The sequence below is a fragment of the Macrotis lagotis genome, chromosome 8 (assembly GCF_037893015.1).
Source record: "Macrotis lagotis isolate mMagLag1 chromosome 8, bilby.v1.9.chrom.fasta, whole genome shotgun sequence".
NCBI lineage: Eukaryota > Metazoa > Chordata > Mammalia > Peramelemorphia > Peramelidae > Macrotis > Macrotis lagotis.
Window position 1 is genome coordinate 168,104,044 of NC_133665.1, and position 13,148 is coordinate 168,117,191.

At 38.6% G+C, this 13,148-nt stretch overlaps 1 long non-coding RNA gene across 1 annotated transcript in view; it reads right to left on the reverse strand.

Annotated features, from left to right (window-relative positions):
- Positions 1–933: 933 nt before the first annotated feature.
- Positions 934–13,148, reverse strand: part of LOC141495016 (uncharacterized) — a 43,888-nt gene continuing 31,673 nt past the window's right edge. Inside the window, exon 4 of the long non-coding RNA XR_012470630.1 lies at positions 934–1,067. This is a non-coding gene — a long non-coding RNA (uncharacterized LOC141495016). The remainder of the gene's footprint in view (positions 1,068–13,148) is intronic.

Genomic DNA, 13,148 nt, shown 5'->3' on the forward strand with positions numbered 1-13,148 from the left:
AGTCACTGGTTCCTAAGATCTTTCAGGCCTTACCATCTGCCCTATGTGTGTATCTTCCCAATCTCCAGTCCTGTCATCAGAACTGTGGGTATAACTAAGGACCAAGGTCCTTGCATGTCGTTCTGAATACAGTATCTTTGAGACTTCCCAAATTCTCCATCTGGCCTGAATCCAAACTTTCCTCTATGCGTTGTTTTCCTTAATTAGAGCGTCCTTGAAAGCAATGAGTGACTATCTCAGTTTTTCAATTTGTAATGATTGGCAGAAAATAACACTTAATAAAATATTCATTCTTTCATTTCTTGTCCTGATTCTGCTTAGAGAGAATTAAGTTCACTCCTCCCCCAATCCCATCATCTGACAAATAATGAAACTGAGGTCCTAATCACAGAGTTGTTGAGCTGGGATTTGAATTCAAGACCTTTGTTTCCAAACTGCTCCTCCTTGTCAGGAACTTCATAAAGAGAACAAATATTATGGACATTCCTCACAACCCCCACCACATTCAGGCCCTATAAAGTAGGCTAAGCATTGACTCGTAATCATGTCTATGGTCACCCACTGTGAGTTGCGATGCCCTTTCAGAGCAAGGACTTTCATTAAAATCTTAAAAAACAATGACAGCAAAAGATTTGTAGCTCCTTCCATAGGGAATGAGTGACCAGCAAGCTGAAGTAATTCCCATGGCAAAGCGGGGAGAGCGGCAGGCAGCCACCCACCCAGTGGGAGGATGATCGATCACTACATGCTTGACCAATCCTCAGATCCCATAAAATCACTCCAGACCCATAAAGGGAGAAGTAAGTTTCAGTCAACCATTTTTATTAGGTCCATTTTTACAATGGAAGAAACTTGTTTATTCATCTCTTAAGTGCCTGAAATGGGTTATCAGAGAGATAGCTTAGTTGTCATTCTCGTTGTCTTAATGGACCTCATTATCATGAACTTATAATATGAAGAAAAATTGCCAGATGGATGGAAAATTACCAAGAAAAGTCAAGTCCCCAACTAAATTATCAAGCCATTTCTTCTCAGTTTTGTCTTTTTGATCCTTCCTTTCTTTGTTCCTATAGAGAGAGAGAGACAAAAATAAATAAGCAAATAATTGGGGGGGGGGAGAGAGAGAGAGAGAGACTGAGAGACAGTGAAAGTGAGAGAGGATAGCAGATAGCTAGATGATAGATGAATAGATAGATGGATAGATGATAGATTAAACAAACATTCTGCCTCTCGGAAGCTTAGTTTCTGCTTAGAGGAAAAATAAGTTTAAAAATTATATAAATAAAAAATAGATAAACCAAAAAAGCAGTGAAATTTATTTTTATCACCTTGGCTTGTACTGCTACTTTTTTTTTCATCAGGGAGGTGGATTGGTGCAGTGGAAAGAAAGATTTGGAGCTGCAAAAGTGGAGTTGGAATCCTAACTCTGCTATAAGCTCCCTGTGTAATCCTGGGCAAATCATTTAGCCTCTTGGAAGATGTTTCCTTATTATAAAATGAAAGAGTCAGACAAGGTGATTCTCAAAATCCTCTATGTCAAAAATTATTATCCTGCAATCTCATCATTTTTAAGAATACTTTATCTTCTGGCTAGATTTTACTGAAAATAAATTTGCAATAACCAAAGAATATTTTTATATGCATATATATATATATATATTTGAGAGAAAGAAAGGGAAGAAGAGAAAGAGAAAATAAGAGAGAAAGAGAAAGGGAGGGAGAGGAGAGAGACAGAGATTGGGAAACTTTTACTTCCATGAAAGGCTCCTTCTCACCTCCAATATTAAGTGTTTTAATTTGACCTAATGTTTCAAGAAAAATTGCCTTCATTCTTCTCGACTCTCCCAGAGCTTGTCCATCTTGCTCCTTGTAGGAAATTCATTGTCTTCCCCTGTATGTTCAACAGTCTATGAACATCAGATGTTCTCTATTCTGTGTTTAAAAGGGTTTTATTGATTCAAGATAAACTTCAATCTACGTTTATTGAACAACTGCTGGAATACAAAATACTGTGCTAGATATGCAAAAACTGAAAACCACGGAAATTCCTGCCCTCAAGGAGTTTGTGTGCCATGACCAAAATTGAGAAAATCCTAGGTGATTTGAAGAAAGAGAGATCCTGGAGAAGGGCACTTAACTCATTCTTTGGAGGAAGATTTGAAAGAAAGATATTAGGAAATAGAGGTGAGGAGGGCATGCTTTGCAGTCTGGAAGACTCCATACCTTGCAGAAATGGAGAAGAGATGAAATGTCACTTAGAGAGAATAGCTGTTAAGCCAGTTTGGCTGGAAGACAGGTGGTTGTGTTGAAGTTTGTCTTTTATTTTCAAAGAAGACCATGGCATCAGGGAGGTGATGCCATGATAAGTACATGGATTGGATTTGAGTGGAGGGGGCAAGCTGTGCAAGTGGCATTAACTGTACACATCCAGGAAGAAAGTATATGTTTTTTTGTCATCCTGCAAATGAAGGAGAGATTGTCCAGTTTATTACGTTTCTTTGCCATGAGAAAAATAGTCTGTTATGATTTTCCAACCAGAAGTTAGACTATAATTATAGAATCATAGATTTTGAGCTGGGAGAGACCTTCAAGGTCATCTAACCCAATTCTCCCATTTTGTAGATGGAGAACCTGAGACCTACTGTGGCTAGGACCATCTGGGTCTAGTGGCCAGACATAGATCAGGATAATTGGAGATGGCCCTTGATGCAAGGCAGTCAGGATTAAGTGACTTGCCCAAGGTCACACACGAAAGTGCAAGTGTCCGAGCATGGATTTGAACTCATAACCTTATGCTACCTAGCTAAGTAGCACAGTGGATAAAGTACCAGGCCTGGAGTCATTGTGTTCAAATATAGCTTTAGACACTTATGTGACCCTGGACAAGTCACTTAACCCTATTTGCCTCAATTTCCTTATCTGTAAAATGAACTGGAGAGGGAAATGTCAAACCAATCCAGTATCTTTTTGCCAAGAAGACTCCAAATTCGGGGGGGGGGGCAGCTAAGTGGCCTAGTGGATAGAGGACTGATCCTGGAGTCAGGAGGACCTGAGTTCAAATTGGGCCTCAGACACAATAATTACCTTGCTGTGTGGCCTTGGGCACACAAGCCTCCCAAATGCCCCACTTAACCCCATTGCCTTACAAAAACTAAAGAAACAAAAAGAAACCAAGAAGACTCCAAGTGGGGTCAAAACATGTCAGACACAGCTAAAAGGAAAGAAGAACAAGAAACAATGTGAAAATAAAACAGGAAAACTAGTAGAAAGGTAGATGGGAGCCGACTGCAGAAGGCTCAAAATCCGAGACTCAGGATTTTGTATTTTCTCATAGAGGAAATAGGGAGCTCCTGAAGAATTTTGAGTAGACCAAAGGGCCAAATTTCTCTTTTAAGACTGGAGAAGGCAGAGAAAGACTAGATAGGAAGCAATTATGATAAGTGAGATTCTGGGAGTTTAAGCAACTATTTAGTTACTGGGGAAAGTTATATTGCCCTGTTTGGCTTCCAAAGACAATTTACTATACACATGCCATTAACTATCCAGGAGAAAATATATATAGTTTTTGGCCATTCTGCAAATAAAGGAAAGATTGTCTAGTTTATTAAGTTTCTTTGCCAATGAGAAAAAATCATTATGATTTTCCAACCAGAGGTTAGACCATAACTATAGAATCATAGATTTTGACTGGGAAGATCCTTCAAGGTCATCTAGCCCAATCCTCTCATTCTGTAGCTGGGGAAACTGAGACCTACTGAGGATAAGTAAACCGCCTATTGTCATTCAGATAGTAAATGATAGAACTGGGATTTAAACCCACATTCTCTGACTTTAAGTCTCACACTTTTTTCCAACTCGAGAGGTTAAGTTACCTAGCATCGCTCAACTGAAAAGTGTTGTAGCCAAGACCCATGACCTCTTTTTCTTTCCCCCACACTTTGTTGGCTCCCTCCCTGTAGTCTCTATCTTAGTTGGGTCTCTTCTGACTATTAATCACCTCTAATTTCTCATCTTGCCTATCAGCTGTGGTTTCTCCCTAGGTCAAACGATGATGCCAGTTTCAAAGAGTTGGTGCAAACTAATGAGTTAACATTGTAAAAACATAAACGATGAAAAACTTCCTTCTGAATTCCATCCATTAAATTTAAGATATTATCTACTTTCTAGCTCCCACTGGGCACTTTGATCTTGCCCACCCGCTCACATGGCCCTCTTACTGCAGATTTGGCTGGAGGAATTTGGACTAATTGTGGCCTGAAGAGAAATAAATTAAACCGTTTTTGTATTGGCTACTTTCAGATTTTCTTGTAATGTGAGTTTAAGGGGAAGCCACCCTGAGGGAAATCTAAGTTCCTTCACAGCAATGAATATTCTCAAGGTATTCCCTCCCAAATGCCCCTAAATACTTGGAAGAATTTCCTTTTTTAGCTTCTCCCCACCTCTCATATCCACACTCTCATATTCCCACTCCCAGATGCTTGTTAGTAACACCTTTTGAGAAAGAGATCTTACAACACCACTGGATTTCCCTTTTTAGCTAATTACCTATATTTGTAATTGTAATTTAGCTCATTACCCAGATTTCTAATTGGGATCAGGTGGAGCAAGACCCAAATTCATAGAATCACAGAGCTAGATTAGAAGGAGCCTTAGAGGTCAGCTAAAATAAACTTTTCCCCCTTTCCAGTTTTACAGATGTTCTACCTGTGGATCATAAGTATTAGAGGATGAATCTGAACCCAGGTCATCTTGAACACAACACTAGGGCAATTCAATTCAATAAATATTTATCAAGGTACCTTCTGTGAACCAGGCATTGTATGAGGTCCTGAGCTCTAAAGACAAGAAGACACTAGAACAGAACCTGTCTTTAAGGAGAAGCTGGAACTGGAAAGGAGGAACTCTAACCTCTGTCACTGTCCTGATTTTCTCTCCATCTACTTAACAATTGCCACAGGCCACTTCTTTGCCACCACTGCCCCTAAGGGACCCATTTGGCAGCTAAAAGTTGTTGCATCGCTCAATAGAATGTCATCTCCTTGAAAGGAACTGTCTTACTTTTCGATTTGAATCCCTAGTACTTAACATCTGATACATATTTATAAGTACTGGACCATTCATTCATTAATTTTCCATTCATTGGTGAAGAAATCAAAACCCATGGAGGTTAAGTAACTTGTCTAAGAGCCCAAAGGTAATACTTGGCAATGCTAGGTCCTGAACCCACATCCTGACTCCAAATCCTGAGCCTTCATCACTGAGCTACTTGCTCCACCTTCCTTAGTTCATTTGCTACCATTTCCTATTGCTGACTCCATTTTTTTGTCAGAATTTTTCCTTCTGAAAGCTTTTTATATCCATCAGCTAATTTATTCCTGTGGGGATATGTCAAACCCAGGGGGTACTAAGATCTTCCTGGAGATCAAGAAACAAAGCTGGAAGAGAAAAAGTTTAATTAGCATCAGCTGATGGACAGTTGCCAGGTTGGCAAGCTCCTCCACAGAACAAAGACACACACACACACACACACACACACACACACACACGACACATAAACACACGTTTATAACTTGCTAATCTTGGTGCTTCCCAAGAGTTGATTCATTCTATTCTGATGGAAATGTTTCCCTGGAGTAAATCTCATCTGACCAACAGGATGTCTTTATGGACCAGAGGACTAATTCATCTCATCAGGATGCCTGGATGGAACCAGGATCTTAAGGTACTGGATGCCTTCCTTTGAGTTAAAATCAAAATAGCATATAGACTAAGCTTGTTTTACATAACCCAGTAACTCCCTTTCTTTGAGATATTTTCCCTAAACTCATGGCATACAAGTTTTATTCATTTCCTCCACACTCCTCAAAACAATACTAAGAAGATAGAAGAGCAGGGATCATTTCCCCCATCATTGAGATGAAGATGGAGAGGGAATTAAAAGCCCAATAACTCACATAAGGTCACACAACAAATCAATAACAAAGTTGACCCTAGCACCAAGTTCTCCCAATTCATCACCATCACCAGCATTATCACTATCAGTACTACCACTACCATCATCTTCAGGATCATGCTGCATCCACCACCACCACCACTACCTCTACTACCACCACCACCACTACCTCTACCACCACCACCACCACCTCTATCCTAACGACCAGCATTACTATCAACACTACCACCACCACCATCTTCATCACCATCATCACTGCTAGCATTTATGTATCACTTCTAGTTTCACAAAATGTTTTACAAACATGATCACATTTTTTCCTCACAAAAATCTTTGGAGGTAGTGCTTTTATTTTTTTTTTACATTCTACAAAAGAGGAAACTAAGACAGAAAGTGGCTAAATGACTTGCCCAAGACCATATAGCTCATAAATGTCTGGGCCTGGATTTTAAATCAGACTGACTCCAGTTTCAGCACTTTATATATTGAGCTACCTAGGGCCTCTTCTCATTTGTGAACTGTCAATCTGAGGGATTCAAAAGAAAACTCAAAGCTTTTTTTGTTGACACTAAATTAGAAGCCATTGTCTTTGTTGGAAGAATATCACTGTAGCCCTCTGATTGAAGAGATGGCATCACCATCTTGTCAAGTCAATGATTAAAAGTGGAAAGGTTCTAGCTGTGTCCAATGTCAATGGAACCCAAGGAGTCTAGGCTTCTCTTCTGTCAGTGCTGTCTTGAGTTCCCAATATATTATTAATTCTGCCCTATTGTGCTTCTCTAACCTCCAATCAGATTCCCAAACCCATAGAAAGCTCAATTTAGTGTCTAATTAATGTATTCCAATTAGAGCTACCTACCACTTAAGTCTAGTTCATTTCCAGTTCATTTATCAGAGGAATGGAGAGAAAAACAGTCTCAGCTGTTGTTTTAGGGGTGGAGATGCTGGATCCATTGCTTCCAAAGGAAAATTGGAACTTGTTTTAATGAGCATACCAGTATTGTCCATTTGTTTTCTTCTCTAATGTTTGTCACCAGCTTTTGGAAGTTTTTTAATGAATTATTTCTTCTCTGAGACTTAATTTTTTCCACCTGCTTTGAAAAAGAAATGGCAGCATCAAAGGCTTTATATCTTCGCTTCCTAGTAAAGCACCTGCCACGTAGTAGGCATTTAATAAACACTTGCTGACTTGACTTGAAGCCTGTTTTGTCCTTCCCAGGATAGGAAAGGGTTAGATTATTTGTTTAAAGGTTTATTGATGTCTTTAAAAATGCTTAAATCATGTTCATTTTCACATCTATCAAACTCCTTAATTGAAAGCAGGGGAGAATTGTAGGCATCTCAGTATGTGATGTTAGGAGGACCTGAGTTCAAATCTCAGATAATTGTGTAACCCTGGCCAAGTCACTATGAAATGTCCCTTTGTCTCATCTTTAAAGTCAGGGGGTTGGATTCAATGACTTACATGGTTTTTTCCCACAAAAAATAGAGGATAGTGCTATGTCTAAAAGCAAGACCTGAGTCCAAAGTCAGTGCTTAATACTTGTTAGCTCTGTGACTGGGCAAGTTACTTAACCATTTTCTGCCTAAGTCTCCCCCCCACTGTAAAAAGGTGGAAATTATAGTATCTACCTTCAAAGACTGTTAAAGATAAAATGAGATAGTGTTTATAGAATGCTTACTATATAGCAGGTACTTAATAAAGGCCCGTTTCCTTCCCCATGCCTTCCCCTTTCTAAGACTAAACCCATTATTATCCTATGATTCCTCCTTTACCAAGAAATGCTTTCCTTGAAATGACAATGAAAAGGAGAACCAAAAAATCCATCAAAAATAATAACAGCAACTCAGCAAAAACCAAGCAACCAGAGGATGCATCTGAGAACACTGGCATCATCATATGCCCCTTAATCTTCCCCTAACCAGGGAAAGGAGCTGTGTCCTCCTCTCTCTTCCAAGTCCAAACCTGTGTGCTGCAACTTCAGGATTGAGTTCAGCGTGAACACTGATTTCATTGCTATAGGAGTTCGGTCTATTGTTTTTCTGGTTATGCCTACTCCCTACTTGTATCAGTTCATATAACTCTTCCCAATGTCTTATGGCATTTCACTTGTCATTTCATACATTCACAACCCTTTGTGATTATATTTGGGATTTTCTTAGTTGATATTAGAATGATTTACCATTTCTTCTCCAGCTCATTTTTTTAAAATGAGGAAACTGAGGCAAAACAGGATTCAGTGATTTGCCTCACGGGCGATGTGGTCACACAGCTAGTAAATGTCTAAGGTCGAATTGGAACTCATGAAGACAAGTCTTCTAGATTCCAAGCCTGGTCTGGACTACCTAGCTGTTCCAGTTCTTATGATGTAACAACATTCAGTTATGATCATGTATCACAGTTTTTGTAACCATTCCCCAGATTCTTCTAAGTTATTTCCAATTCCCAATAACTACTGATATGACTATTTTGATATATTATTATCCCTTTTTTTTCTTTGACCTTTTCCTTGAAGCATATTCCTAGTAGTGGGACCTCTGGCTCCAAAGGTTTGTATTTTTTCATCATAAAAATGATAATAATTAAAGGATCTATCAACCATTTGCTACTGATTGGGGTCAAAAGAAGAGAAAGCCATCATAACACCTCTCCATGTCTCCACTTCCCAGATAGCTTTAATCCTTGTCTTGGTTTCCAGCTTTTTTCGTTATAGGAAGACAATGAGGTTAAGTGACTTGCCCAAGGTCACACAGCTAGATAATTATTAAGTGTCTGAGGTCGAATATGAACTCAGGTCCTCCTGATTCTAGGAATGGTGCTCTATGCACTGTGCCACCTAGCTGCCCCATGTCTATAGGCTTTTCTAGGCCCTAGCAGACCACCAGTATTCAATGATGGCAGAGTGATTGTTTAATGAGTCTTTTCCCCTAGAATTAAACACTTTTCAACCTAAAACTTGAAAGAAAAGAAAATTCCAGTTTCTTATAAGATATTTCCTTCTGTAGCTAATACTTCTCAGAAATCACTAAAGAAAAGGAAAAGTTTTAAGGAATGGAGATTCCAGTTAATTTACTTATTGACTTTGCAGTACTCCAACAAATAGGATGGGGCTCCTGAAAGATTAATGAAGGTTGCCAGCACCCAGATGTTCATATAACTCTTCACATTCCCTACTGATTTTAGGCTAAAAATGTCATGAGGAAAAGGCAGAAGTTATGTGAATAAATAAAAAATACTCCAATTCTCCAATATGTATAAATAAATGATACATTTCCCCAAAGCTGCACATAAAGTTCTCTCCCTCTAAATAGAGTCATATTCAAGGATGTAAGCATTTAAAACAACCTAGCCAAAAGCCTTTCTAAAGAAGAGTTCCCACCCCCCCCTCCATTTTGTGGGAAAAATCATTTCCAAATTTATTAATTTTGTAAATTTCATGAATTGAGTTTTCTAAAAATAACAAGTTATTACATACCTCTAATTATTTCAATCTGCGCTATAGTGTTCTTTTTCTTATTGAAGAGTGAAAGAAAAGGCTAAGTTAGCATATTCCAAATATCCCGGATGAATAAGCTGTTTTAACTGTAATGAGCTTCTGGCCCATTTGAGAAAATCTCTTTGGTACTGAGTTCTGTGAACAGTTGGAATTTCTACTTCCAGCTAGATTGTTGTAGACTTCTGCCCCACTCTAAATCAATTGAAGGTACATCATGAAGGTGAAATGGAAATCCATTTTACTTGAGATATAAAAATCACACAATTGGCCTGTGGCATGATCCACATGGCCTTCATCTCTTATTGTTGTCATTGGGTTGTATTTTTACCATCCTAACGGAAGTCTCTCCCTACTCTTGACTTGTCTCTCATTGACTGCCAAAGTGGTTTACCTGAAGCTCAGGGCTGACAATGTCACACTTCCTTCTTAATAAACACCAGCACTTCCAGATCATTTTCTGGAAAAAAGTAAGTATGGAATCCTATTTGGCATTCAGAGTCCTTCATAATCTGCTCCATGACCTTCCCAGTCTTCTTGCACCTTACCCCCACCTCCCAAACTGGCTTCCTGGCTGCTCCATCTCTGGTCTCTGGGTATTTTCTCCGGTTTTTCTCCATGCCCTTCCTCCTCTTTGCCTCTGGGCTTCCTTGGAAGCCTTCAAGTTCTACCTCAAATCCCACTTTCTCAAGAATGTCTCAATCTTCCTTAATTCTAGCTATTTCCTAATATTGATTATTTCCAATTTATCCTGCATACGGCTTATTTTATGAACTTACATAATGTTTCCCCCAAAAGATTGTGAGCTCATCAAGAACAAGGGTTGTCATATTTGTATTTCTCATACTTAATACAATGTCTATCTTCCAGTGGGAACTTAGTAAATATTTGTTGGCTGAAGCAGATGAATGATTCTTGGCTTTCAGGAATAAAATTTCTATTTCACTTTTTCAACGGCTCTAGGCGTTGTTTCCCTTTGTCTATCAAAACCCCCAATTGTGTGATCTTCTCATTACCCTTCTCATTATGGGTCATTCTATTCATTTGGGTTAACTTAATAGGCCATTTCTTAGGGATAGCTTACTGTATGCTCCAGATGTGAGCTTCTAATACTGTCCAACTGCTCCTACTAGGAAAATGTTATCTTAGAAAAGAATAATTCTAAACTTTACTCAATGACCTTCTTAAGGTTTGTTCAAGACTTCGAATCTCCTTCCAATGACTGGTCCATAGTTTGTTTTTATTATTGCTACTGCTATTGCTATTGTTTTGTCCTTCATTTTCAGAGAGGACCAATGACATCACTGGGCGATATCGTCACTTATGAGTGAACGGCTTTCAAAGAGGTAAAGTTACATTGTTATCATCCTCACTTTCTCTTTCAGAATTATTGAAGTCCAGCGGCAAGACAAAAGTCAAGGTGGCTGACAAGGTCCTGGGGTGCAATGAACCTTGGTGCCTTCAATGTCTCACCAAACTCTAAATGCCCTACCAATAATATTTATTGATAGGTTAGTTTAATTTCTCTGAGCACTTAAAAGTCCCATCACTTGAGATTTTGATCATTCTCTGCACCCTGTATTATGATCTGCCTACAGATTCTATTTCTAACTGAGAGATAGAAGTGACTTGCCCAGAGTCATATAGCTCTTAAGTGTGTGAGACCCAAGTTCACCTCATCTTTCTGACTATATGCTAGATGTCTGTGTACTAGATCATGGGTCTACCATCAAATCCAAGTCAAGTCAGCTCAAATGAAGAAGTATTTCTTAACCACTTACTCTATGGAAGACACAGCGTTCCGGCCTAGGATCACAAAAAAATATCAAAAATAGAAACTACTTTCAAGGAGCTTGTAGTCTAAAGGAGTCAACATGCAAACAATTGTATACAAGCAAACATCTATATCTATATATATATATTTTTTTTTAATAGGAGGGAAGACACTAAAATAAAGCAAAATGGGAGAGGCCTTTTGTAGAAAGTTGGATTGACCTGAGACTTGAAAGAAGTCAGGGAAACCAAGAGGCAGAAATGAGGAGGGATAGAGTTTCAGGCAAGGATGATAGCTGATGACAATATAAGGAGTGAGAAAATGCATTGTCTTGTGTATGAGATAACTCAGGGCTGGGGGATAGTATCACTGAATCATAGAAGAGAAGGGGATGAGATTTAAGAAAAATGGAAAGCTTATGAGGAGTTTTAAAAACCAAACAGAGGGCTTTACTTGATTCTGGAGGTATTAGAGAGCCAGTAGAATTGATGGGCAAGTGACTTACATGTTTTTTTCCTTCCATTTGAGCTAACTCAGACTATGAAATGTCATATAACTTGCCCAATATCACAAAGTATCAACAAAGGAAATAAAAAATCTAAATTGTTTCCATATGAATTGATAGAGTCTCCAAATCAGAAAGGACCCGAGGTCTGACTCTTACCTAAAGTATGAATTTCTCTTACATCTGTATGATGGTGTGGTACTGGTTTAGTCTTAATCATGTCCAGCTCTCTGGGAATCAATCTACAGTGTTATTGGACAAAAAACTGGAGTGCTTTGCTGTTTCCTTTTCTAGCTCATTTTACAGATGAGAAAACTGAGGCAAGTTTGTGGTTTGCTTTAGGGTCACACAACAAATAAATTTCTGAGGCCGGATTTGAATTCAGGTCTTCCTCACTTCAGACCTGGTCCTCTATCCACTGTGCCATCGCTCTTTTCTAATACAGTTGATGTAGACCCTATCCTACTCACACCTAGACAGATTAAAGGTTATAATTGGCAAACAGCTCCACCTCCAACATTTTCCAGAAGGAAAAAACTGCTGTTCATTCTAAGCAGTAGTTGTTATTATAAAACATTAGTTATGGAAGGGCACTCAAGGATGCCTAATGAAATGCCTTCATTTTACACATGAGGGAAATGATATACAGAGAGAGATAAGCTATCTTGTCCAAGGTTACCCAGCAAATTAGCAACAGAGTGAAGCCTAATTCTCCAAGTTCCACTTCCTTTCCACCATATGATACTGAGTCTCTGATAGATGGATTGTGCAAAACTTGTAGCTGAAAGGTTCCTTGCTTTACTGCAAATTAGATGACTTTTGACATCTTCTAGATTGTGTTTTGAATAGGACATCAGTCTTTGGGCTTCATTATTATGTTACTCCCCCCCCCACCCCATCATGTCTAGGACCCTTTCTGATTCAAAAGATAGTTGAGAATAAATACAATCAAGACTTCCTTAAAGAACCAGATGAGGATTTCCATTAGAAACAAGAAATATATATATATATATATATATATATATATATATATATATATATATATATATGTTTCTCTGCAGGAAACTTTAGATCTTATTGAAAATATCCAAAAGATTTTATCAAAAAAATTTTTCTTTTTCAAAAGTTTCCATTACCTTCCTCTTGCTTTTGCCCTTGGCCTTTGGAATTTGGGAATATGGTACCTCTATTTTTAGTAGTCATTATATTTGCTTCTCTCTATGGTGGTGAGAAGAATGATAAGTATCTTTTTCATCATATGAGGATAAAGATAGTCTTTGTCCTCTGTGGTGATTACTGAGTCTAAACAGGATTGCCTTCATGGAAAGAACTTAAATGATGGAGACCAAAGTCTCTGAGTTGAGCATACCCTTTGGGAAAGGGCAGTAACCTTGTTAGGGGGTTTCAGGAGGTCAATAAAAA